Here is a 27,198-nt window from a genome sequence, read left to right on the forward strand (position 1 = left end):
CGACGGAAACCGTTACACCTGCATGTCGACTCAATACATTTCAAACAGCTGGCCTCAAAGTGATTGACAGAAGCGGGGGAGGTCTTATCCTTAGTTATTATTCTAGAAATACATGAGATTGTTAAAACATGTTTGAGGTTGAAATGGCTTAATTTTCAATCTACAAACAGAGGGAGAGAAGAGATGGGAAGAACAATGAATGAATTGATGGACTGCTCCAAAGCCATGATGGAAATACAGAAATGCATCAACAGAGACTACTATTTTGTAGCCAAATATAATATTTGATCCTTAAATGATTTCACTTTTCAGCAGAAGGCAAGTTAAAAGCTACCATGTTCATCACAAACGTATTTTCCAGCCAGAAGGCTACAAACAGTGTAAAGCATATTTTATGGAATAGTCCAATTGTGGCAGTTATTATAATTAGAGACCTTTGTGATTAACCTTAACTCTCCTTTATAATTGACAATGACCAGGATCTTGAAGAAACCATATTTTGCCTATTTTCTCCCATATACCTAGATTTGTGCCTAAAGGAATCTGATAATTTACTAGCTGTATATTTGTGGACAGGAGTGTGTGTTTCTGCTTTAAACATGTTTGTAGTTACGATCCTGAGCTCATGGATTTTCATCTTGAACTGGTTATGAGTTTTTGTATATAAATTACTCATACATTTAAATATTTTCAGGGATAATGTAGACAAAAGGAAATGGTTACACTATCATTACATGGGTGAACTAACACGTACTTGGAACTATGTACCCCACTCGCCTCAATTTCTCAGCAGTTTAATCAAAGAGGAGGTTGCCATGAGAAACAACAAGATGATGACATAGTTCCCTATTGCAAATTTGCAATGTATGTAACAGACACAAAGAGCTCTTCGAGTAGAAAAGAAGCAGGTAAAAATAGGTAAAGTTTGTTCATGTTTTATTTGATTTGAGGTTACTACTCAAGTCAGGCGAGAACAGCCATGACTAATGCTAGTTTCGGGTCTTGATTAGGCTAACACAGGTTCACATTAGCCTAGGCCTATCACAGACCTTATAATAACAGCCAAAGATTATAAATAGCCTACCCCCGATAATGAATTGGAGCTCGACATTCTCGTTTCCCATGTTGAACATCCACTATTGGTCAAAAGTCAAAATTCAGAATGTACATTAATTTCACAATAAACCACCCACTGCAGTCAGATCAAATAGGACTCACTGTTTTAGCGCAGCTTTAGGACCCAGGGAGGCTGACCGGCTTGCTACCCGCTCCGCTGCAGGAGAAGAGAAGGGGCATGGACAGGTTTGTATGCACTGCTTTTCCATCTCTGCTTTAACTATTCTATAAATAACGGTACAAGATTCACATCTTCTCGAGGATTAGGCTTCTCTCGAAGACTGATTTGGTTCCAGTATCAGCTCTTTTGTTTTTACAAGCAGAGAAGTACCGACATCCTCTCAACTCGTCCAGTTGGCAGTTGTAGTTTTCATTTACCATTCTATGGTGTTTGCGCTGCGGGGTAAAGTGGGCTACACAGGAAAGTTTCGCACATGTTTATGTGAGCATGGACCAATTCTTCTTTTGATTTAGACAAGCACACAGACCAGTATAATACCGCAGAAATTGGAAAAGTGGGTAAGTTGCCATTTATTTGTGAGTTTTAAGTGTCTGCTGCACTGTTGGTTTGCTCACAGATTGAGATGCATCTAGTGCAGGAGTGGAAAGCATTAATTCCTCTTTTGTCGGTCGGCTATGTAGCCTACCTGGGCAATGTTTTAATGGTGTTTGTTTTTACACACTAGTATTTTTCCAAAACGGAACATTTCAGTACATTAACATATTTTCCTATTTAGAGTTATTTATTTGTATTTTATTGCAAGAATCAAGAGAAAGCAGCCCGCGACCATAAAGCCTATCGATTATTGTCTACATCACTATATCTCAAAATGAACTGTTGGCTAGGCAAATGTACATAGGCCTACATACGTATTGGTTAAAACATATTCGGGTGTGGACACTGTATTAACAGCAGCTTGAGAAGCATACAGTGCGTCATCATGGTTTTACTGATGCACCTCTGGCCTTTTGCTTTCATTTTAAACTTTAATTATTGTGAAATCGGATACACTCAGCATTTGTTTTGTAATAGTAATTTATGCCAATGTCATTTATTGTGCGTGTAAAGTTTACCACTTGTTGTCACTCTTGTGAAATATTACATAACTGTGAATAATTGTTGAATAGAAAACTCTTATTGATCCTTCTTAGTGAAGCCAGCACGAGCTGGCGTAAAAGCACAGAGCTGGCATCTTTCTGTCCTCCGCTGGTGCGCCCCATGGTAGCCTATAAAACACCTCTGCATGTAAACGAGGATGTATAATTTAATGTCCATCTGAGCCAAATACAAATAGCCATCCTCGTTTGAAGTGTAAAGAGTTGAATATTCAATCAGTCAAGTCTGAGCTCACCTCAACAAGCTGCACTTTGTAGCCATGGAATGAATTTCCGCTAGAGCTGTCCTCTCCGTGAGGTGCTGAAAGTTTCCGCAAATGTCCACTTGGGAGTGTCGTGTCATAAAAGGGAATGAAATGAAATATGACTGATTGTCATTGTAGAAAAAACTTAACTTATACATATTAGATTGATTATTTCCAGCGTTATCTTTACGATTCACTCGTTTTCAATATCTGATTATTTAATGGATTTTGTATATTTCAATTTGCGCATGAGAGAAATATTTTTCCATATAGATATCCATATAATTATTGAGTCACCTCTTATATGAAAATATACCCAGAAGATGTATATTAATCTGTTCCTGTATTATGAAAATATGTGTATTGCTTGATTTAAAATGTCTACCTATCATATGCATTTAATTCATAAGTGTTCATTGCACGTTGGTGATTTGCAATTACTATATCCACCAAGGTAGCTTGCTGCATTGATAGTCAAGGATCTTACAGGGAATTGCATTGGGGACTATGAGACAATCAATACATTGGGCTTGTGATACTACAGAAGACTGTGAATGTCACAATCTCAAGAGGTTGATCCACTATCTACAGTAAGAATCATCTTACTTAGATGTGTCTCCCATTACAACCATGGCCTATAGCATCTGTATGTGATTGCTTTGCAGGTTATCAACAATGGGGTTTGTTTTGATTGCAATGTACATTATGAGATGTCTTTTATTGTGCATACTGTAGAACTCCAGAGCGTTGCGAATCACTGAGCAGTGAGTTTGATGTACATGTATATGCCATGTGAGCAAGGTCAGATCATTTGTCCTTGTCTGGTAATGCTCAACACTAAGTTACAGAGCAGCCAACTCTACTGTGAAGTATTTCACTTCCCTCAGGGGACCTTGCCATAGCAGCTACATTAAGTTACATATAATACTGGAACTGATGCTTACAACAGTATAATCAAGATCATCTATGGCACATCATATATTCATCCAAGTGTGTGTGTGGATTATGTTTGTGCTGACATTTGGGCAGCTTCCAGGTCTCTTATGTTTGTGCTAAACTTTTGGGATCTTCTCCTCTGAGACCACCAATGTGTGTGACCACCTCTAATCCCACTGCCTGTATTCCTTCTGGATTAAGATTAAAACATGGCTGCAGGGATTTCTGTGGCCAGGTGGACCAGTCAGTCTGCTGTGAAACTCCTGTTTTTCTGCCCATGCTCTGCTTCCTCATGTAATCAGGCCCTGGTGTGATTTTAGAGGAATATGTTACTCACTTCACTGAGTTCAGCACTTGGAGGCGCTTTCCTGATGGATCCAAACATGCCCTCTACAGACCTGAACACCCATATCCTGATTTCCCATCAGTCTCTCCTCGCGTTCTCCTTTCTCCTTCTCTGTGCTGCTCTGACCTCCTCCACTGGACTGTGAACACTCGCCTGTAAACCCTTGCTTTTCTGTCATGTCATGACTCTGCCAAGTTGAGACTTTACTAGTGATTCATGAGTTGCAGGTCCCTTACTGTCATTGGCTGAAAATAACTTCAAAAGGAATTGGGTTACAGCACTAGAAACATTGGTTACATTGTGGGAGGCAACCCATCTGTCTAGACAGACTATTACAATGATTTTATGAGTAGTTCTTGATAGCAGTAAAGCTCAAGGAGGTGATGGAGTGCAGACAGAAATTCTACACTGGAAAGTAAAGTTTTATCAAGGACCCATGTCAATAGAATATATTTATACATTTTAATATGTTGGAAAAAGTACAAGAAATCAATCTGATAATAGAATTGACTTATCTTTATTGCCTGCCGGGCTGTGAGGTATAGAGCTCTCAGCAAAGTGATGGAATATCCATCCTGTTACATGAAAATCTCATTGAATTTCAATCATATTTGAGTATGCATTATTTATGGCAAAATAATGTGATTAGGTTTTTGCAATGTAGAGGGCTTCTCGGTTTTTTGTAATGGTTTTATGAGAGGTGTGAACACTGAGAGGCTATGTTGCACACAACCTGTAATTCCATTCCATTATTGATTGATTTGAGTCTTCTGTTCCCCCCCTTATTTTGTCAGTGCAAACATTTGCTGCCTGATTAGTTGGGGATATTTCTCAGGTATAGTCTTCTTACTGTGCCCTGTCTGTCAACATGGCTGGGCTGTGTCCACTGCAGGCTTTTAGGCCTAATCTCTTGGTGTTCACAATGGAGCTGAAAGGTACTGAAACACGAGCAGAGATACAGGATGGAAGCTAGAGGGAGAGAGAGATATGGCTAAATTAATGTCAAATTATTCTCTTGCCAAGCGTATGTGTGTTTGTTGGAACGTGGCAGGTGGGTGTGCCCACAGTGAAGCCCTGGCTGTATCTCTTATTGCCTGGGTGAATCTCTATGATCCAGAGGCAGACCAGATATACCTCCATGGTAAATCTAAGGCTTATCATGCCGACTAGGAATATAGGTGTGTGGAAGCCAAAGGAGAACATCAGCAGATTTCATCTAGCAGGATTAGTGATATTTGGAAAAGAGAGGCAGCTAAAAAGAATCAAATTCTGTGGGTTAAACCAACAACAATGACAGCTGTGTCGATAAGGACTGTGTGAAAGGCATACAGAGTTTGGTGCATGCAGTTACAGCTGGCGCTGGGAACACATTTCCTTTACAAAGCTGTTGTATCATTTGTCTTCTCTCTGTGGGGAAGGAACTTGGCGTTGAACATTGTACTGCCTAAAGTTAAGTCTAATTCTCACATTGTTAAAACAATACCTGAAACTGTACTCATAATCAGCATCAAACTGCACTCACAATCGACATCAAACTGCACTCACAATCGACATCAAACTGCACTCACAATCGACATCAAACTGCACTCACAATCGACATCAAACTGCACTCACAATCGGCATCAAACTGCACTCACAATCGACATCAAACTGCACTCACAATCGACATCAAACTGCACTCACAATCGACATCAAACTGCACTCACAATCGGCATCAAACTGCACTCACAATCGGCATCAAACTGCACTCACAATCGACATCAAACAGCACTCACAATCGGCATCAAACTGCACTCACAATCGGCATCAAACTGCACTCACAATCGGCATCAAACTGCACTCACAATCGACATCAAACTGCACTCACAATGGACATCAAACTGCACTCACAATCGGCATCAAACTGCACTCACAATCGGCATCAAACTGCACTCACAATCAGCATCAAACTGCACTCACAATCGGCATCAAACTGCACTCACAATCAGCATCAAACTGCACTCACAATCGGCATCTTTCCTAAAAAGAAAATAGTATAAACACACCTCTCACTGCTGCTGGGGAAACAACAGGGGAAGTGATTATTGGTCCTCAACCGACTGTCCAGATGTTCGAATGGCTTGAGGCTGCTGACGATTGATTTCTCTTCTTTCGTTTTTAATCGCAAGGCTGTACTGCTGTGATAGGGACGTGATGATGGTGTGTGCTCTGAGGTGGTCTGTCTGATTGAAAACCTCCCGTCTCCTGTCCTCCACGGCTCATCCCCATAGTGCCCTGAGGCTGTGAGCCTGACACGAGAGAGACCCTGTCTCCTTTCACCACCCTGACCCTCTCCTACAGGGAGTCCAGTATTGGGGGTTGGTGGCAAGTCTCATTACTTCTCTATGACATGGTCATCATTGCACCCTGTGGATGCCATGTCTGTCTTCATGTCAACCTCTGTGGCTAGTCAATTAGTCAAATCTGGTGTGAGGATAGTAGGATCTGAGTGAATGGCCTGGTCTGACACATCTGAACTGTAGGTGGCAGCCATGTTGTTATGCGTTGTCATGAAGACATTTGCTCTACCATAAGCTAAATTAAATAAAACAATTTGGGAAAGCAATTTTCAACCACTGTAGCTATATGGATACAGTGGCCTCTTTGGAGAGGGTGCATCTCCAAAGAGGGGTATGCTGAAACACCCCACATGCCAGTTGTTAGTCTTTTATCATTATGTTGTTAAACCCAGCCAGCTATCTTCATCACGTCTTGAGATCATTGTGCTTTACTTTGAAATCAAAGCTTTAAACTTCACTGTCGTGAATTCCTTTGGGATGACTCTTAAAAGTGATGCAGAATACAATATATATTTTAATCAGAGCGCTCTGCAGAAGAATAAGGACTGATAGTGATTGAAGAAGAGAACTGCATGAACACGTGGGTGAAAAGAGGAGAGAGGATGATGGAGGAGTGAGGTAAGAGGGGGAAGGAAAGGGAGATGCGGCTTGGATGAAGGCATCTCTTTGCTAGTTCTCTAGGAGAGATTCAGTCCCCTGAAAATCAGCCAGCAGCATGAAGATTAATGCCCTGTTTTTAAACACCTTCAAGTGGAACTGACCGCGTTTGAACTATTTTGCATATATTAAACAAACAGACAATCATAATATCAGTAAAAAATATCAAATTCCCAGTTTATGCTACAAAAACCAACTTTATAAGAGGTTTTTAAAATAGGCTCTATTACACTATGGTATTGTTGGTAGATTTGGTAGTTCCCAAATGTAAGAGGACTCCTGTGGTGTTTACATATTTGTAGAAATCCAATCAGGTGTATTTTGTGGCTTTTGGCGAATGCGTTCCAGTGATCTAAAGTCGCACTGTTGCAACGGCCTGTAAACACACAGTCCAGTTCAAAGTGAATGATGGCAGGTCCTACTGCCTGTAAACACACAGTCCAGTTCAAAGTGAATGATGGCAGGCCCTACTGCCTGTAAACACACAGTCCAGTTCAAAGTGAATGATGGCAGGGCCTACTGCCTGTAAACACACAGTCCAGTTCAAAGTGAATGATGGCAGGGCCTACTGCCTGTAAACACACAGTCCAGTTCAAAGTGAATGATGGCAGGCCCTACTGCCTGTAAACACACTGTCCAGTTCAAAGTGAGTGATGGCAGGGCCTACTGCCTGTAAACACACAGTCCAGTTCAAAGTGAATGATGGCAGGGCCTACTGCCTGTAAACACACAGTCCAGTTCAAAGTGAGTGATGGCAGGGCCTACTGCCTGTAAACACACAGTCCAGTTCAAAGTGAGTGATGGCAGGGCCTACTGCCTGTAAACACACAGTCCAGTTCAAAGTGAATGATGGCAGGGCCTACTGCCTGTAAACACACAGTCCAGTTCAAAGTGAGTGATGGCAGGGCCTACTGCCTGTAAACACACAGTCCAGTTCATAGTGAATGATGGCAGGGCATACTGCCTGTAAACACACAGTCCAGTTCAAAGTGAATGATGGCAGGGCCTACTGCCTGTAAACACACAGTCCAGTTCATAGTGAATGATGGCAGGGCCTACTGCCTGTAAACACACAGTCCAGTTCAAAGTGAGTGATGGCAGGGCCTACTGCCTGTAAACACACAGTCCAGTTCATAGTGAATGATGGCAGGGCATACTGCCTGTAAACACACAGTCCAGTTCAAAGTGAATGATGGCAGGGCCTACTGCCTGTAAACACACAGTCCAGTTCAAAGTGAATGATGGCAGGGCCTACTACCTGTAAACACACAGTCCAGTTCATAGTGAATGATGGCAGGGCATACTGCCTGTAAACACACAGTCCAGTTCAAAGTGAATGATGGCAGGGCCTACTGCCTGTAAACACACAGTCCAGTTCAAAGTGAATGATGGCAGGGCCTACTACCTGTAAACACACAGTCCAGTTCAAAGTGAATGATGGCAGGGCCTACTACCTGTAAACACACAGTCCAGTTCAAAGTGAATGCTGGCAGGGCTCTACTACCTGTAAACACACAGTCCAGTTTCATAGTGAATGATGGCAGGTCCTACTGCCTGTAAACACACAGTCCAGTTCAAAGTGAGTGATGGCAGGGCATACTGCCTGTAAACACACAGTCCAGTTCAAAGTGAGTGATGGCAGGGCATACTGCCTGTAAACACACAGTCCAGTTCAAAGTGAATGATGGCAGGGCCTACTGCCTGTAAACACACAGTCCAGTTCAAAGTGAGTGATGGCAGGGCCTACTACCTGTAAACACACAGTCCAGTTCATAGTGAGTGATGGCAGGGCCTACTGCCTGTAAACACACAGTCCAGTTCAAAGTGAGTGATGGCAGGGCCTACTGCCTGTAAACACACAGTCCAGTTCATAGTGAACGATGGCAGGGCCTACTGCCTGTAAACACACAGTCCAGTTCATAGTGAGTGATGGCAGGGCCTACTGCCTGTAAACACACAGTCCAGTTCAAAGTGAGTGATGGCAGGGCCTACTGCCTGTAAACACACAGTCCAGTTCAAAGTGAATGATGGCAGGTCCTACTTCCTGTAAACACACAGTCCAGTTCATAGTGAATGATGACAGGGCCTACTGCCTGTAAACACACAGTCCAGTTCAAAGTGAATGATGGCAGGGCCTACTGCCTGTAAACACACAGTCCAGTTCAAAGTGAATGATGGCAGGGCCTACTGCCTGTAAACACACAGTCCAGTTCAAAGTGAATGATGGCAGGGCCTACTACCTGTAAACACACAGTCCAGTTCAAAGTGAATGATGGCAGGGCCTACTACCTGTAAACACACAGTCCAGTTCAAAGTGAGTGATGGCAGGCTGTGTGGCAAATGGCTTGCATAAAGGCCTACTGTAGCTCTGATTGGCTATAGTGCACCGGTCTGTCTAGACTCCGGTCCTGGACGAGACAGATGTTTTTCTTAGGTTTATTAATTGTCCAAACATACGGCCGCTTTCCCACTCAATATCACTGTAGAATTTCCACAAATGCCTTACTTTACATGTCACGTATACTCCCTCTCCAGACTCTAGGTCATCAGGCTACTGATTATCCCACACATCTGTTACCATTGTCTCACGCACCTGCGCCTCATGACTAAATCACTCACCTGGACTAAATCATCTCCTTGATTATCTTCCCTATATCTGTCACTCCCCTTGGTTCTTTACTCAGGTGTTATTGACTCTGTTTTCATGTTCATTGTCTCTTTTATTTATTAAAACACTCACTCCCTGAACTTGCTTCCCGACTCTCTGCGCACTCGTTACATTACATCATTCCCAAACATTCAAAACATTTATGAAAAGGTGAAAATGACCATATCTAAGTGCTCGCTTGTCAGATTCTTTCATTTTTTAAGTGTCACATTCTTCCTGGGGGTCTATATGAGGAGTGGCAGGTAGCCTAGTGGTTAGAGCGTTGGGCCAGTAACCGAAAGGTTGCAAGATTGAATCCCCGAGCTGACAAGTTAAACATCTGTCTTTCTGCCCCTCAACAAGGTAGTTAACTGGCTGTTCTTGTAAATAAGAATTTGTTCTTAACTGACTTGCCTAGTTAAATATGAAAATATTTTAATAAGAATACATGTTGCTAAAATGCTGCCAATTCCACTTTAAGTTTGTCTTCTTAAAACATAACACTGTGCGTGTCAGCCTCTCTCAGTTACACATCCTCGATGTTTAGCAGCAGCCAGCTCTCTCTATGCTTCTCCCTCAGTGACTGTTTGGTTCATTATCAACCACAGGCACACACATTCATGCTACTTCTAGTAATCTCTTCATTCCACAGACATCAATCTAATGTAACATTTCAGAGCTCATTGCTGATGATCTCAATCACTGCTTCAGGGTACTGCTGATATACTGTATGGGATCTTATTGAAGCTTTTTTCACGGTTTAATAATTTTGTCATTACAGTAATTTGTTTTAGGGTAAAGTGGTTAGTAAGTACATTTAAAGTGTATCTGTCTGCAGCATGTGCTCCGGTTTCGAGTTAGAAGCTCACATACTGTCCACCCTCCACCCCTGCCTGTCTTCATACCACACAGTATCATTTCAGACTGACCAAACCTCCTTCATCAACACCTGCTTTCTAAACACATCCAGCATTTGGATAAATATCCTTGCTCTATTGTTTTGTGTTGCTACATCGGTAGGATGCTGCATAATTTAGAAGGTTTTAATGTCACAAAACAGCTTGTGTCCCTAAGGAGGGTGCTGGGCTCTAATTGGGGTGTTTTTCATCCCTGCCCGGCGCTTTTAAAGACAGGCTTTTAAGTCGGGACAGTCCTTCCTGCGGTCTGGAGCTGGGTGAAGCGAGGGGCTGAGGCTGCGCTGTGGCAGAGAGAACCATATCTTTCCCTGGAGAGGACTGCCCTACCCTTCATCCTCTCCTGCCTCAGCACCCTCCTCATCCCTCTCTCTTGAAAAGCTGCTGGCTGACCACTAGCTCATCGCTGCTGTACTCTATTTATCAGTGTGCAGAGGGAGAGACTCTCACATGATAACACACCTACTCTCCTTATCAGTGTGCAGAAGGAAATAATCTGTCATGATAACACAGCTACTCTACTTATCAATGTGCAGAGGGACAGACTCTCTCATGATAACACACCTACTCTACTTATCAATGTGCAGAGGGACAGACTCTCTCATGATAACACACCTACTCTACTTATCAATGTGCAGAGCGACAGACTCTCTCATGATAACACAGCTCCTCTACTTATCAGTGTGCAGAGGGAGATAATCTCTCATGATAACACGACAGAGGAGATGGGATGAGACACTCTCTCAATCTTCACCCTTGACATGAGCTCCCACATACCTGGGGAATATCACAGGCAAAGCAGCCTGATAAAGCAAGCATGGGGATGTGAATAGTTAAGTAATCCATCAATAACAACCAAAGAGAGACACTCACACCAAGGTCGCCTATGTGTCCTCCATGTTGACTAGGATTCACTATTTCCGGTGTGGACACTTCTGTATTTGCATGGTTCTTTGTGTTTGGTGGGTAAATGTTTGTCTCACCAAATCTCCTCCAACACAGAGGAGGAGATCATGCCTGGTCAGCAGTGACTGCTTGTCTGATGTCAATACCCAGCTCCAAACTGGATTGGGAAGAGTACACAATGTTGTGGAGACAGAATGTTTGTCCATTCTTCTCAGATGCAGGGGATGCACTGTAATAATTTGGACCAATTCTAGTAACTAGACCTGATGCAGACTAGAAGTCAAAATGTGTGCGTACTTGTGTGTATGTGCCTGGCAGTTTGCGTGCGTGTGTGCATGTGTGTCTGTTTGTCTGCCTGTCTGTCTGTATTTGTATTTATTATGGATCCCCATTATCTGCTGCCAAGGCAGTTAATACAATTTAAAAAACGTTGCAATACATTAACAGATTTCACAACACACTGTGTGCCCTCAGGCCCCTACTCCACCATTAAACATATCTACAGTACGTACGTAATCCATGTGTAAGTGTGTGTATAGTGCGTATGCTATTGTGTGTGTGTGTCTGTGTCTGTGTCTGTGCCTATGTTTGTGTTGCTTCACAGTTCCCCCTGTTCCATAAGGTGTTTTTAATCTGTTTTTTAAGTCAAATTTTACTGCTTGCATCAGTTACTTGATGTAGAGTTCCATGTAGTCATGGCTCTATGTAGTACTGTGTGCCTCCCATAGTCTTTTCTGGACTTAGGGACTGTGAAGAGACCTCTTGTGGCATGTCTTGTGGGGTATGCATGGGTGTCCGAGCTGTGCACCAATAGTTCAAACAGACAGCTCGGTGCATTCAACATGTCAATACCTCTCATAAATACAAGTAGTGATGAAGTCAATCTCTCCTCCATTTTGAGCCCGGAGAGATTGACATGAATATTATTAATATTAGCTCTCCTTGTACATCCAAGGGCCAGACGTGCTGCCCTGTTCTGAGTCAAAGTCCTTTTTGTGGCACCTAACCACACTACTGAACAGTAGTCCAGGTGCAATAAAACTAGGGCCTGTAGGACCTGCCTTGTTGACAGTATTGTTAACCTGTTATGGCTGAAAGAGCAGCATTGAGTAACCTGGAAAGAGGTGGCCATTTCAAACGGCCTCGTTCTCAATTCTTGCTCGTACAATATGCATATTATTATTAGTATTGGATAGAAAACACTCTCTAGTTTATAAAAACGTTTGAATTATGTCTCTAAGTGAAACAGAACTCTTTTTACAGCTCATTTCCTATCCGGAAGTGAGATTTCCAAAAAGCGAAGTGTCTCTTCAAGAGCTTGTCTATAAAAGGTCATGTCACTTAGGACTGTAGAAACACGTCATACACCTTCCTCTGGGTGTCATGCGGAAGTGAGAGCAGAAATCAGTTGATTATCTCTTTCAGAGAATGCATACACCCTCTTGGAGTGAGAGGACCGTCATTAATTTTTTTTTCTGAGGCGCGAATTTAGACCTGGACTCTCCACCTGGAAAACGGTCGTTATAGATGAATATGACCCCTGGCTTCGATTTTTTTTGATACATGTCACAATATCATCCTAAAGTATGTTTTTTCAATATAGTTTAATTATATTATTGAAATTTATTCGTGACTTTATACGTGATGCGTTTGAAGATGAAGGAGAGGTTAGCGCAGTAAGGCCAGTGTGCTTGCTAATTCAAGAGGGAAATAGTTCTTCTGGATCCAAATAAAGACGGTTCTGAACAAAAGACCCCTTGTACAACATTCTGAATGAAGATCAACAAAGATAAGGACCCAATTTGGGATGCTATTTCATATATATCTGTCGAACTGTGCTATGCTACCGTTTGCTTTGTTGTGATGTTAGCTATTGTAGTAAGCTAATATGACGATATATTGTGTTTTCGCTGTAAAACACTTAAAAAATCGGAAATATTGGCTGTATTCACAAGATCTTAGTCTTTCATTAGCTATCCACCATATATTTTTCTGAAATGTTTTATGATGAGTAATTGGGTAGTTGACGTTGGTGTCTGTAATTACTATGGCTGCTTCAGTGCTATTTCTGACTGTAGCTATGCTGGTAGCTATGATGGTAGCAGTAATGTAAAACTGATTTATAGCTCAAATATGCACATTTTTTGAACAAAACATAGATTTATTGTGTAACATGTTATAGGACTGTCATCTGAGGGAGTTTTTTCTAGGTTATTTAGGTTGGTTCTAGGTTAGTTAGGTTGGCTTGTGCATGCTACTTGCATCCTACTTGTGCTGTGAAAAATGTCTGTCCTCTTTTTTATTTGGTGGTGAGCTAACATAAATATATGTGGTGTTTTCTCTGTAAAACATTTAAAAAATCGGACATGTTGGCTGGATTGACAAGATGTTTATCTTTCAAATGCTGTATTGGACTTGTTAATGTGTGAAAGTTAAATATTTAAAAAAAATAGATTTTGAATTTCGCGCCCTGCACTTGAGCTGGATGTTGTCATAGGTGTACCGGCGTCGGGCTTGCAGCCATAACAAGTTTTAAGAAGGTAGAGCAGTGCCTTATCATGGAAATACTTCTCCCCATCTTAGATACTTTTGTGTCAATATGTTTTGACCATGACAGTTTACAATCCAGGGTTACTCCAAGCAGTTTAGTCACCTCAACTTGCTCAATTTCCACATTATTTATTACAATATTTAGTTGAGGTTTAGGGTTTAGTGAATGATTTGTCCCAAATACAATGCTTTTAGTTTTAGAAATGTTTAGGGATAACTTAATCCTTGCCACCCTCTTTGAAACTAACTGCAACTCTTTGTTAAGTGTTGCAGTAAATTCAGTCACTGTAGTAGCTGACATGTATAGTGCATACATAGAAACTCTGTCTTTACTAAAATGCAGTGGCATGTCATTAGTAAAGTTTGAAAAAAAGGTTATGGGCCTAAACAGCTGCCCTGGGGAATTCCTGATTCTACCTGGATTATGTTGAAGAGAATTCCATTAAAGAACACCCTCTGTGTTCTGTTAGACAGGTAACTCTTTATCCACAATATAGCAGGTGGTGTAAAGCCATAACACATACGTTTTTCCAGCAGCAGACTTTGATCAATAATTTCAAAAGCTGCACTGAAGTGTAACAAAACAGCCCACACAATATTTTTATCATCAGTTTCTCTCAGCCAATCATCTGTCATTTGTATAAGTGCTGTGCTTGTCTTTCCCTATAAGCATACTGAGTCTGTTGTCAGTTTGTTTACTGTTAAATAGCATTGTATCTGGTCAAACACAATTTTTTCCAAAAGTTTACTAACCCACTTACCACGCTGCGCATTGGTCCTCCGATCCTTCAAACTTCTCCTCCTCAGATGAGGAGGACGACAGCCGTTACAGCTTCCCTCCAGGCCTGAAGGCACATGCTCTCTAGTAGGCTTAAATTGAAAATGTGGCAAATAGGAGTGGCAATATCATCTGCTATTATCCTCAGTAATATTCCATCCAAGTTGTCAGACCCCGGTGCCTTGTCATTGTTGATAGACAACAATAATTTTCCCACCTCTTCCACACTCACTTTACGTAATTCAACATTACAATACTTGTCTTTCATAATTTGGTCAGATATACTTGGATGTGTAGTGTCAGTGTTTGTTGCTGGCATGTAATGCCTAATTTTTCTAATCCTGCCATTGAAAAAATCATTAAAGTATTTAGCATTATCAGTTGTTTTTGTGATGAATCTGATGAATCTGATTCAATGAATGATGGAGCTGAGTTTTACCCAACATTTCATTGAAGGTGCTCCAAATCTTTTTCCTCTCATTCTTTATGTCATTTATCTTTCTTTCATAGTGTAGTTTCTTCTTCTTTGTATTCAGTTTAGTCACATGATTTCTCAATTTGCAATACGTTTGCCAATTGGGTTGTGCAGCCATTCCTTTTGCCTCATCCCTCTCAACCATGCAATTTTTCAATTCCTCATTAATCCACGGGGATTTAACAGTTTTTACAGTCATTTTCTTAATGAGTGCGTGCTTATTAGTAATTGGAATAAGCTGTTTCATAAATGTTATCAAGGGCAGTGTCTGCTTGCTCCTCATTACACACTACAGACAAACAAATATTCTTTACATTAACAACATAGGAATCACTGCAAAACGTATTGCATGACCTCTTACACACTATATTAGGCCCAGCCTTTGGGACTGTGGTTTTCCTAGATATGGCTACTATATTGTGATCACTACCGCCGATGGATCTGGATACTGCTTTCAATCAAATTTCTGCAGCATTAGTAAATATGTGATAATACATCTTGATGATTTCATTCCTGTCTGTCTGTCTGTCTGTCTGTCCTGTCCTGTCTGTCCTGTCTGTCCTGTCTGTCCTGTCTGTCCTGTCTGTTCTGTCTGTCTGTCTGTCTGTCTGTCTGTCTGTCTGTCTGTCTGTCTGTCTGTCTGTCTGTCTGTCTGTCTGTCTGTCTGTCTGTCTGTCTGTCTGTCTGTCTGTCTGTCTGTCTGTCTGTCTGTCTGGAGATGTGGGATCAGCTGGAGGCTGTAGGAGTGATCAGGTCAACAGTGAGATGGTCTGGGCCCTCCAGCAGAGACAAAGGCAAGGACAAAAGCACTAAAGGTGCAAGGCAAGCACATCCGATCGCCATATATATGGAGCTACAAGCGATGCATACTGTAGATGAGTCTATGTAATAGGATGGATATTAAACCCTCTCTCCCTCAGTCCTCTAAATCAAAGGCCATTATTTGGACATGGTTACAGTGTGAGACGAGACCTACATCTGCTTGTGTGCGTCCACATGCTCTGTGCGATGGATGCGTGTGTTAATGAGGGTTCAGTATGGCCTGGTTGGTGGATGACGGTTGCCTCTCTAATTACCTGCATCTAGAGATTGTTATTCATGGAGAGGGACAGGGGAATAGCCCTCCTCGGGGTGACTCCCCCAGGCTGCATGGCTTTGTGGATTGATGTGGGTGGATGTGCACAAAACAGATGCTACCTCATGATTTCTGAGCGGTTATACTAATGCCGGCGAGCACTACCAGGCTATCTTTCACCCTCTTTAACGGCCGCCTAGCCTGATTTAACGTCTGGTTTTACTGACTAAGCAGTGGTTTTCCTCTCTAGTCTGCTGATCACCACGGGCTATAGCTCATTTATACACTAGCTCTACATTAGACAGTGACAACTCTGTATAGTAATACAGACAAATACCAAGGAGAGAGAGATTCAAGCCTGTCCTCGCCCTGTTTCCTTCAGGGGACAGAGAACAACCATAAAATGGAGACTGTGTTCAGACTTTCTCATCAGACTAGTACTTCAGGACCTCACGACGACCAGGCAGAAATGATCAATAGTGATGGTGGTGTTTTTACTTCCCTGTACTCTCTGTGTTTCCATTCTGGCTATGTTTAAGTGTGAGATAGGATAGGGCCGTCCCGGAGGCTGGCTCTAATTCCCTGTGGTGTCCGTCAGGGCCCTGTCCCCCAGAGGGGGCTATTATGTTCCCATCGTGCTGCCCAGGCCCCAGGGAGAGGCTTGCCTGACTGGCCACGTGACTGACAGACAGCTCAGTAAATGCACTCAGCCAACCTGCCTGCCGTGGGGCGACTAAGTGAAAGATCACACACTGACGCCTTAGCCCGAGCCTTGCCTCTTTGTTTGTCCCCCTCCAGCTCTCAGACGGGACCTGGTCCACTCACCTTCACCTGACACATGGGGTCAAAGTTCAGCTGCCGGCAGTGAGGTCATTACTAACCTTGGCCCACCCTGTCCACCAAACAACAAAGAAGCAACACCCCACATCAATCGATCACCTTCACCTCAACACCTTGTGCTTTTTCTTTTCCTGTGATTTTTTCAGTATTTCCTGATGCGCTCTATTAGTTCCTTTAATCTAATATCCTAAGAACAGTGCAGGGTGTTGTGGGGGCAGGGGCTGGGGCTGGCCTCCATCTATCTGTGAGTGTGCCGGGTTTCCTCTCCTCTCCTCTCCTCTCCTCTCCTCTCCTCTCCTCTCCTCTCCTCTCCTCTCCTCTCCTCTCCTCTCCTCTCCTCTCCTCTCCTCTCCTCTCCTCTCTCTCCTCTTCTCCCAGGCATTTCTCTACTTTTTATTCTCCTCTCCTCCTCTATCAGGCAGCTCTCTCTTCTCTCCTCTCCTTTCCTCCCAGGCAGCTCTTTCCTCCTATCTCTCCACTCTCTCCTCTCAGGCAGCTCTCTCCTCCTATCTCTCCACTCTCTCCTCTCAGGCAGCTCTCTCCTCTCTTCTCTTCCCAGACAGCTATCTTCTCTCCTTTCCACTCCTCCAATTCCTCTCCTCCTCCCTTCCCAGGCAGCTCTTCTCTCTCTCTCTCTCTCTCTCTCTCTCTCTCTCTCTCTCTCTCTCTCTCTCTCTCTCTCTCTCTCTCTCTCTCTCTCTCTCTCTCTCTCTCTCATCTTCTCTCATCTCCTCTCCTCTTCCCTCTCCTATCCTATCCTCTCCCCTCTCCTGTCCTCTACTCCCAGGCAGCTCTCTCCTCTCGCCTCTCCTCCCAGGCAGATCTCTCCCTCCAGGCATCTCTCTACTCTCTATTCTCCTCTCTTCCCAGGCAGCTCTCTTCTCTTTATTATCCTCTCCTCACAGGCAGCTCCTCTCCTCTCGTCTCCTCTCCTCTCCTTTTCTCCACAGGGCTCCTCTGGGCCTCTCTACTAGTTGTAATGACCTAATGTAGAGTCAGGATCACCAGGCAGGGCCATCTATATACATGAAGGGCAGGAGACAGGAATACCCTATGTATGTCTGTGTCTGTCTGTGTGTTTGTGTTTGTCTGTATGTGAGTGTGTGTGTGCGTGTGTGCACTCATCTGTGTGTGTGTGTGCGTGTGCATGCGCTCATCTCTCTGTGTGTGTGTGTGCATGTGTGCACTCATCTGTGTGTGTGTGTGTGCATGTGCGTGCGCTCATCTCTGTGTGTGTGTGTGTGTGTGTGTGTGTGTGTGTGTGTGTGTGTGTGTGTGTGTGTGTGTGTGTGTGTGTGTGTGTGTGTGTGTGTGTGTGTGTGTGTGTGTGTGTGTGTGTGTGTGTGTGTGGGTGTGTGTGTGTGTGTGTGTGTGTGCTGTTGCGTATCAATCAAATTTGTCTGGAGGCAATTTGTTGTCCATTTTCTTCAACATGATTCCTTTTTCTGCTTCTACAAAAATGGCTTCAACAACACACACTCCTCCACACACACTGTAGTGATTATCTTCTCTCTCCTTCCTTCAGTCTTTAAGGTCTGTACGACCTAAATGGAACAGCAGGAAAGTAATCGTTTGCTTTCAATGGTAACCTCTGCTGTACATTTAATCCTGTCAAATAATCAACATGCAATCCCTCTGAGAGATTGGCCCATATTTCTGTTCCTTGTTTCTGGTATTGTACCCAAGTAAAGGACTTGTTGTAGCCCTGCAGAGTTCTCATCGGATCTTTTCTCAACAATAGTATCGATGTACGGATGTGGGGTTTAGAATTCCTCCTTTCTCCGCTGTTTATTATCTATGCATAGTCACTTTACAAATGACCTCAACTAACCTGTACCACCGCACATTGACTCGGTACCGGTACCCCCTGTCTATAGCCTCGTTATTGTTGTCTAAATATTTAGTTACTTTTTGATTTTGATTATATTTTTCTTCACCAGTTTATTTAGTAAATATTTTCTTAACTCTATTTCTTGAACTGCATTGTTGGTTAGGGCTTGTCAGTAAGCATTTCACAGTAAGGTCTACACCTGTTGTGTCCGGCGCATGTGATAAATAACATTTGATTTGATTTAGTCCTTAAATAACACTTTTCCTTTCTTCATCCCTCCAGCAAGTCAATGGATACGTCCTCCTGGATTATTTATTTCATGTTTGATCATTATAGTGTTGCTCCTCAGGAGACTTTTTAATTATATATGAAAATGCATTGATTACAAGTTGTTGTTTTTTATTAACAATGTGTCAAAAATATGCTGCGATGCATATCTTCTTCATTAGCTGTTTGTTATGGTGACATCTTTCCACGTATGTACTTTTAGTCATTAGACATTTGCAAACTTAAAGTATTTATAGTCATATTTATTGTTGATCAGCACTGGCTCTCAGCAAAAGTGATGAAAAAGATGACATCAAAGAGATACTTCACCTTCCCACACAACAGTTTGGTCCTCTGTATACAAATAGAACATATCATTATTTAGTTGCAGTAAGATATTTTATCCTCCCAGATTCATATTTATGCTTTCATCAACAGTGTCTGAAAATGAACGCTTTATATTCCACATGCACATACCCCCTTTTTAAGTTTCTCAAGGAAAAGTGGAAAGAGAAGTGTTTTGAAGATAGCCGTTTTTTATCCAGAGATAACGAGCACTCCCTATTGAGGTGTATTGGCAGTGTGCAGCTAGCACTCCCTATTGAGGTGTATTGGCAGTGTGCAGCTAGCACTCCCTATTGAGGTGTATTGGCAGTGTGCAGCTAGCACTCCCTATTGAGATGTATTGGCAGTGTGCAGCTAGCACTCCCTATTGAGATGTATTGGCAGTGTGCAGCTAGCACTCCCTATTGAGGTGTATTGGCAGTGTGCAGCTAGCACTCCCTATTGAGGTGTATTGGCAGTGTGCAGCTAGCACTCCCCATTGAGGTGTATTGGCAGTGTGCAGCTAGCACTCCCTATTGAGGTGTATTGGCAGTGTGCAGCTAGCACTCCCTATTGAGATGTATTGGCAGTGTGCAGCTAGCACTCCCTATTGAGATGTATTGGCAGTGTGCAGCTAGCACTCCCTATTGAGGTGTATTGGCAGTGTGCAGCTAGCACTCCCTATTGAGGTGTATTGGCAGTGTGCAGCTAGCACTCCCTATTGAGGTGTATTGGCAGTGTGCAGCTAGCACTCCCTATTGAGGTGTATTGGCAGTGTGCAGCTAGCACTCCCTATTGAGATGTATTGGCAGTGTGCAGCTAGCACTCCCTATTGAGATGTATTGGCAGTGTGCAGCTAGAACTCCCTATTGAGGTGTATTGGCAGTGTGCAGCTAGCACTCCCTATTGAGATGTATTGGCAGTGTGCAGCTAGCACTCCCTATTGAGATGTATTGGCAGTGTGCAGCTAGCACTCCCTATTGAGATGTATTGGCAGTGTGCAGCTAGCACTCCCTATTGAGATGTATTGGCAGTGTGCAGCTAGCACTCCCTATTGAGGTGTATTGGCAGTGTGCAGCTAGCACTCCCTATTGAGGTGTATTGGCAGTGTGCAGCTAGCACTCCCTATTGAGGTGTATTGGCAGTGTGCAGCTAGCACTCCCTATTGAGATGTATTGGCAGTGTGCAGCTAGCACTCCCTATTGAGGTGTATTGGCAGTGTGCAGCTAGCACTCCCTATTGAGATGTATTGGCAGTGTGCAGCTAGCACTCCCTATTGAGATGTATTGGCAGTGTGCAGCTAGCACTCCCTATTGAGATGTATTGGCAGTGTGCAGCTAGCACTCCCTATTGAGATGTATTGGCAGTGTGCAGCTAGCACTCCCTATTGAGATGTATTGGCAGTGTGCAGCTAGCACTCCCTATTGAGATGTATTGGCAGTGTGCAGCTAGCACTCCCTATTGAGGTGTATTGGCAGTGTGCAGCTAGCACTCCCTATTGAGGTGTATTGGCAGTGTGCAGCTAGCACTCCCTATTGAGATGTATTGGCAGTGTGCAGCTAGCACTCCCTATTGAGATGTATTGGCAGTGTGCAGCTAGCACTCCCTATTGAGGTGTATTGGCAGTGTGCAGCTAGCACTCCCTATTGAGGTGTATTGGCAGTGTGCAGCTAGCACTCCCCATTGAGGTGTATTGGCAGTGTGCAGCTAGCACTCCCTATTGAGGTGTATTGGCAGTGTGCAGCTAGCACTCCCTATTGAGATGTATTGGCAGTGTGCAGCTAGCACTCCCTATTGAGATGTATTGGCAGTGTGCAGCTAGCACTCCCTATTGAGATGTATTGGCAGTGTGCAGCTAGCACTCCCTATTGAGGTGTATTGGCAGTGTGCAGCTAGCACTCCCTATTGAGGTGTATTGGCAGTGTGCAGCTAGCACTCCCTATTGAGGTGTATTGGCAGTGTGCAGCTAGCACTCCCTATTGAGATGTATTGGCAGTGTGCAGCTAGCACTCCCTATTGAGATGTATTGGCAGTGTGCAGCTAGAACTCCCTATTGAGGTGTATTGGCAGTGTGCAGCTAGCACTCCCTATTGAGATGTATTGGCAGTGTGCAGCTAGCACTCCCTATTGAGATGTATTGGCAGTGTGCAGCTAGCACTCCCTATTGAGATGTATTGGCAGTGTGCAGCTAGCACTCCCTATTGAGATGTATTTGCAGTGTGCAGCTAGCACTCCCTATTGAGGTGTATTGGCAGTGTGCAGCTAGCACTCCCTATTGAGGTGTATTGGCAGTGTGCAGCTAGCACTCCCTATTGAGGTGTATTGGCAGTGTGCAGCTAGCACTCCCTATTGAGATGTATTGGCAGTGTGCAGCTAGCACTCCCTATTGAGGTGTATTGGCAGTGTGCAGCTAGCACTCCCTATTGAGATGTATTGGCAGTGTGCAGCTAGCACTCCCTATTGAGGTGTATTGGCAGTGTGCAGCTAGCACTCCCTATTGAGATGTATTGGCAGTGTGCAGCTAGCACTCCCTATTGAGATGTATTGGCAGTGTGCAGCTAGCACTCCCTATTGAGATGTATTGGCAGTGTGCAGCTAGCACTCCCTATTGAGATGTATTGGCAGTGTGCAGCTAGCACTCCCTATTGAGATGTATTGGCAGTGTGCAGCTAGCACTCCCTATTGAGATGTATTGGCAGTGTGCAGCTAGCACTCCCTATTGAGATGTATTGGCAGTGTGCAGCTAGCACTCCCTATTGAGATGTATTGGCAGTGTGCAGCTAGCACTCCCTATTGAGATGTATTGGCAGTGTGCAGCTAGCACTCCCTATTGAGGTGTATTGGCAGTGTGCAGCTAGCACTCCCTATTGAGATGTATTGGCAGTGTGCAGCTAGCACTCCCTATTGAGATGTATTGGCAGTGTGCAGCTAGCACTCCCTATTGAGGTGTATTGGCAGTGTGCAGCTAGCACTCCCTATTGAGGTGTATTGGCAGTGTGCAGCTAGCACTCCCTATTGAGATGTATTGGCAGTGTGCAGCTAGCACTCCCTATTGAGGTGTATTGGCAGTGTGCAGCTAGCACTCCCTATTGAGGTGTATTGGCAGTGTGCAGCTAGCACTCCCTATTGAGGTGTATTGGCAGTGTGCAGCTAGCACTCCCTATTGAGGTGTATTGGCAGTGTGCAGCTAGCACTCCCTATTGAGGTGTATTGGCAGTGTGCAGCTAGCACTCCCTATTGAGATGTATTGGCAGTGTGCAGCTAGCACTCCCTATTGAGGTGTATTGGCAGTGTGCAGCTAGCACTCCCTATTGAGGTGTATTGGCAGTGTGCAGCTAGCACTCCCTATTGAGATGTATTGGCAGTGTGCAGCTAGCACTCCCTATTGAGATGTATTGGCAGTGTGCAGCTAGCACTGCAGATTGAGGCTCAACAGAATCTTACCTGCAAGGACATGACCACGGTCACATGACCACTGTCACATGACCACATCACAACTGGGCTTGTTGGTATCATTGTACTCCGTCTGCTCCGCTTTGTGTTTAAATAGTTTTCTCTCTGAACTCAGTCTGAAATAGCTTTTAAGGATGACAAAAAAAAAGTCCTTATCAAAGGGCGCTCCTAACCCTGTAATCACTGTTGCACATGGCTATTTCATCTTTTATCATTTATGTCATTTATTTGTAACATGTATTTATTCCATTAAATTTTGCTACACAATTTGTGATTCAAATATGTATAATGTATGTTTTGGTCACTTTTGGTCGCTAGTGTTTATATGATCGGGACTCTGGCTGTGCATACAGTGCTGTGGTTTGTGGAGGGATAGAATCCTGTTGAATTTCTGCTTGAAGTCAACTTCACTATCAAGCTCCTCTAGACTGAATACAAAAAAAATATTAATTTTTAATTGCAGTTCTTTGCAAGGGCACTTGGAATATTTTTATCTAGTGTAGTGCTCATCGACTTTCTTACTGTAGAGTTGTATTCCATTTGCATTTATTTCCATGGCAAGCAGGGCAGCTCTTCCCTGAGAATGTATAATGCACTGCTGATGGTCACAAAGGCAGAGGAGAGTGGAGAGGGACCTCCGGGCCCCCTGACCCTAGACCCCACCCCTGCCCCCTCCACCCCCTGCTTCTCCTAGTCCACCATACCCTTTCCCACCTAGCCTCCCAACATCTCTCAGCCCACACACCCACCCGCTCTCATGTCACTGAGGTTGATGGGGAACCAACCAGGTTCAGACGTCATGTACTCAGGTCATGTGTACAGACCCAGTGAGGAAGGGCAGGTCATTCAGAATGAGACAGATTTCCTCTTCTGTCCTCTACTCTTTCCTTTTGTAGCTAGTGCTAGTTTAAATACTCCGGGGGTCAGGAGGAGACACCGTAACAAGGGCAGTGTCTCAGAAGGCCCTCGGGCTGCACTCTCTAATTTAACCCCAAATGTTGACAGCACATTAAGCGTTTCCTTTAGATACTGTATAATCAGCATTAATCACCACCAGGCCAGCCCGATCACCCACTGTACTGTCATTTATGCTAATGTACACTATGCAGAGCATGAGTAAAACGTTAATTTTGCCAAGTGTAAAAGTTTTCCTCACTGCAACACAATGAATATTTAGTTCAGCATCCCAATTGTTTGCCTGCCGCACTCAGATGAACACAGAGGCATGAATCAGGAAATGTCCCTTTGTAACGTTGTAGAAAACAAATACTGTGGAAAGGCAATAAGGATGACAGGATCTGTAATTGCCAATTTAACTTGCCAAGTACTATTGTGTCATTCTACTCAACATGGCAAGGAGAGGAGAGAGAAAGTAAGTGAGAGTTTAGAAGGGAACAAGATGTTTGTGGCGGTGGGAATGACAACTACACACAGAGAAAGAATCACTCAGAAACACATAAGTGAAACACACATGCGCACATACACATGCGCGCGCGCACACACGCACAAGCACACACACACACACACACGCACACGCACACGCACACGCACACGCACAAGCACACACACACACACACACACACACACACACACACACACACACACACACACACACACACACACACACACACACACACACACACACACACACACACACACACACACACACACACACACACACACACACACACTCCCACACAACCCCAAGGGGAGAAAGCAAAAGTGTTTGTTCACTTGGATGAACACATCCCGGTTTTGACCCTGTGTTCTAATTGGTGCAGACAGAGAGAAACTCTGACTGCCAATGCAGCTTAAATAGTGTGTCTGTGCCTGTACTCTAATTAAGTATGAGCTTTGTAATCTCTGGATTCTGGTGTAGCATCATGTATTAACTTTAATTAAGCTTGTTTGCCATGCTAGCTAATTATATGAAAAGACGCTTATTTGTAATCTGGATAATATGAATACATTTTACACAAGCGCAAATCAGTCAGTCTGGTTAATTACAGTGTGTGTGAATACTGTAATGGAGATATAGCGCAGCAGTGGCGCCTGCTCCTGTGTGTGACGTGTATCTGTCTGGATCAGGGACATGTGATGGAACCCTCATGGAGAGATGATGTGTCCTGTTAGAGTCTGACAGGCAGTCCTTCTGAACAGAGATCGCCATGGCAGAGGGAAGGCTGTAGAAGGACATAGGCATGTTCAACACTACTGCACCTGTCCGTCACCGGGGGAGATGGGATGAAGGGCACATGCTGGTTGTCTAACGTTTCCTGTTGTGTGTATGGTGGTGGCTGTTGTTTATACGTGATGTGTTCCATGTCACAGATTTGCTTGTTTTTTTGCTGGAGCATGAAGTTACAGTAGGTGTGGGATTAGGTGTGTTATATCTTGGTCCTGTAGCTTAGTTGGTAGAGCATGCTTTGGAACTTAATGTGTCCCTGAACAAAGGGGGGGGTCAAAATCTAAAGTAACAGTCAGAATATGTTCCACTGCCACCAGCTGCATTAAGTACTGCAGTGCATCTCCTCCTCATGGACTGCATCAGATTTCCCAGTTCTTGCTGTGAGATGTTACCCCCCGCCTCCACCAAGGCACCTGCAAGTTCCCAGATATTTCTGGGGGGAATGGCCCTAGCCCTCACCCTCCGATCCAACAGGTCCCAGACGTGCTCAATGGGATTGAGATCCGGGCTCTTCGCTGGCCATGGCAGAACACTGACATTCCTGTCTTGCAGGAAATCACGCACAGAACGAGCAGTATGGCTGGTGGCATTGTCATGCTGGAGGGTCATGTCAGGATGAGCCTGCCGGAAGGGTCCCTGTAACGCACAGCGTTGAGATTGCCTGCAATGACAACAAGCTCAGTCCGATGATGCTGTGACACACTGCTCCTGACCATGATGGACCCTCCACCTCCAAATCAATCCCGCTCCAGAGTACAGGCCTCGGTGTAACGCTCATTCCTTCAACGATAAATGCGAATCCGACCATCACCCCTGGTGAGACAAAACCGTGACTCGTCAGTGAAGAGCACTTTTTTGCCAGTCTTGTCTAGTCCAGCGACGGGTGGTTTGTGCCCATAGGCAACGTTGTTGCTGTTGATGTCTGGTGAGGACCTGCCTTACAACAGGCCTACAAGCCCTCAGTCCAGGCTCTCTCAGCCTATTGCGGACAGTCTGAGCACTGATGGAGGGATTGTGCGTTCCTGGTGTAACTCGGGCAGTTGTTGTTGTCATCCTGTACCTGTCCCGCAGGTGTGATGTTCGGATGTACCGATCCTGTGCAGGTGTTGTTACACGTGGTCTGCCACTGCGAGGACGATCAGCTATCCATCCTGTCTCCCTGTAGTGCTGTCTTAGGCGTCTCACAGTACGGACGTTGCAATTTATTGCCCTGGCCACATCTGCAGTCCTCATGCCTCCTTGCAGCATGCCTAAGGAACGTTCACGCATATGAGCATGGGACCCTGGGCATCTTTCTTTTGGTGTTTTTCAGAGCCAGTAGAAAGGCCTCTTTAGTGTCCTAAGTTTTCATAACTGTGTCCTTAATTGCCTACCGTCTGTAAGCTGTTAGTGTCTTAACGACCGTTCCACAGGTGCATGTTCATGAATTGTTTATGGTTCATTGAACAAGCATGGGAAACAGTCTTTAAACCCTTTACATTGAAGATCTGTGAAGTTATTTCGATTTTTACTCATTATCTTTGAAAGACAGGGTCCTGAAAAAGGGCCGTTTCTTTTTTTTGCTGAGTTTATATAAGACTCATTAGCACGGTGCTCTGTGGACTATGATGAAGTATTCCTGTTTTGATCCAACACAACTTTATTCAGTCAAAACTGAGCCAGAAGTCTCATCTTTGTTATACTGGAAAACAACATGGCCAACTTCACCTTTCAGGCAAATACTCAATAATTGACCATAATCCCCATTATGTTGCGTAGGGAGTGTAAATAGAAGACGAAGAAGGTCAGTGGGAGAAGAAAGTCAATGAGATGTCAGGAAAAGTGGAGGTGGCCCAGTTTGCCTAGCGGATGCCTCCAGCCATGTCTCCAGCCACGCCTCCAGCCATGTCTCCTTAATTACCATAATTACTGTAATTTAGTTAGATGCTCTGGGCTTCTGTGAGCAGACAGAAACCATACCAAGATGTGGTATTTGTGTCTGAAAGTGCAGGGTGAAATGCAGGGGCGCAACTTTGATTTTAGAAGGGAGGGACATATTATTATTATTATTAATTTCTTATCCAGTCGGACATGTCCCCCCCGCCCATCCCCAGTGAAAGTTGCACCGCTGGTGAAATAAATCAAATGAGGAAATAGAAAGCAGACGATGTACAGTGTATTCTATTGGCTGCTGCTGCCACCGCTGCCCCTCACAG

At 44.0% G+C, this 27,198-nt stretch overlaps 1 long non-coding RNA gene across 1 annotated transcript in view; it reads left to right on the forward strand.

Moving 5' to 3' along the window:
* Positions 1-1,301: 1,301 nt before the first annotated feature.
* Positions 1,302-27,198, forward strand: part of LOC139549458 (uncharacterized) — a 157,555-nt gene continuing 131,658 nt past the window's right edge. The window contains exon 1 of the long non-coding RNA XR_011669887.1: positions 1,302-1,635. This is a non-coding gene — a long non-coding RNA (uncharacterized lncRNA). The remainder of the gene's footprint in view (positions 1,636-27,198) is intronic.

The sequence above is a fragment of the Salvelinus alpinus genome, chromosome 22 (genome assembly GCF_045679555.1).
Source record: "Salvelinus alpinus chromosome 22, SLU_Salpinus.1, whole genome shotgun sequence".
In the NCBI taxonomy this organism is placed as follows: domain Eukaryota; kingdom Metazoa; phylum Chordata; class Actinopteri; order Salmoniformes; family Salmonidae; genus Salvelinus; species Salvelinus alpinus.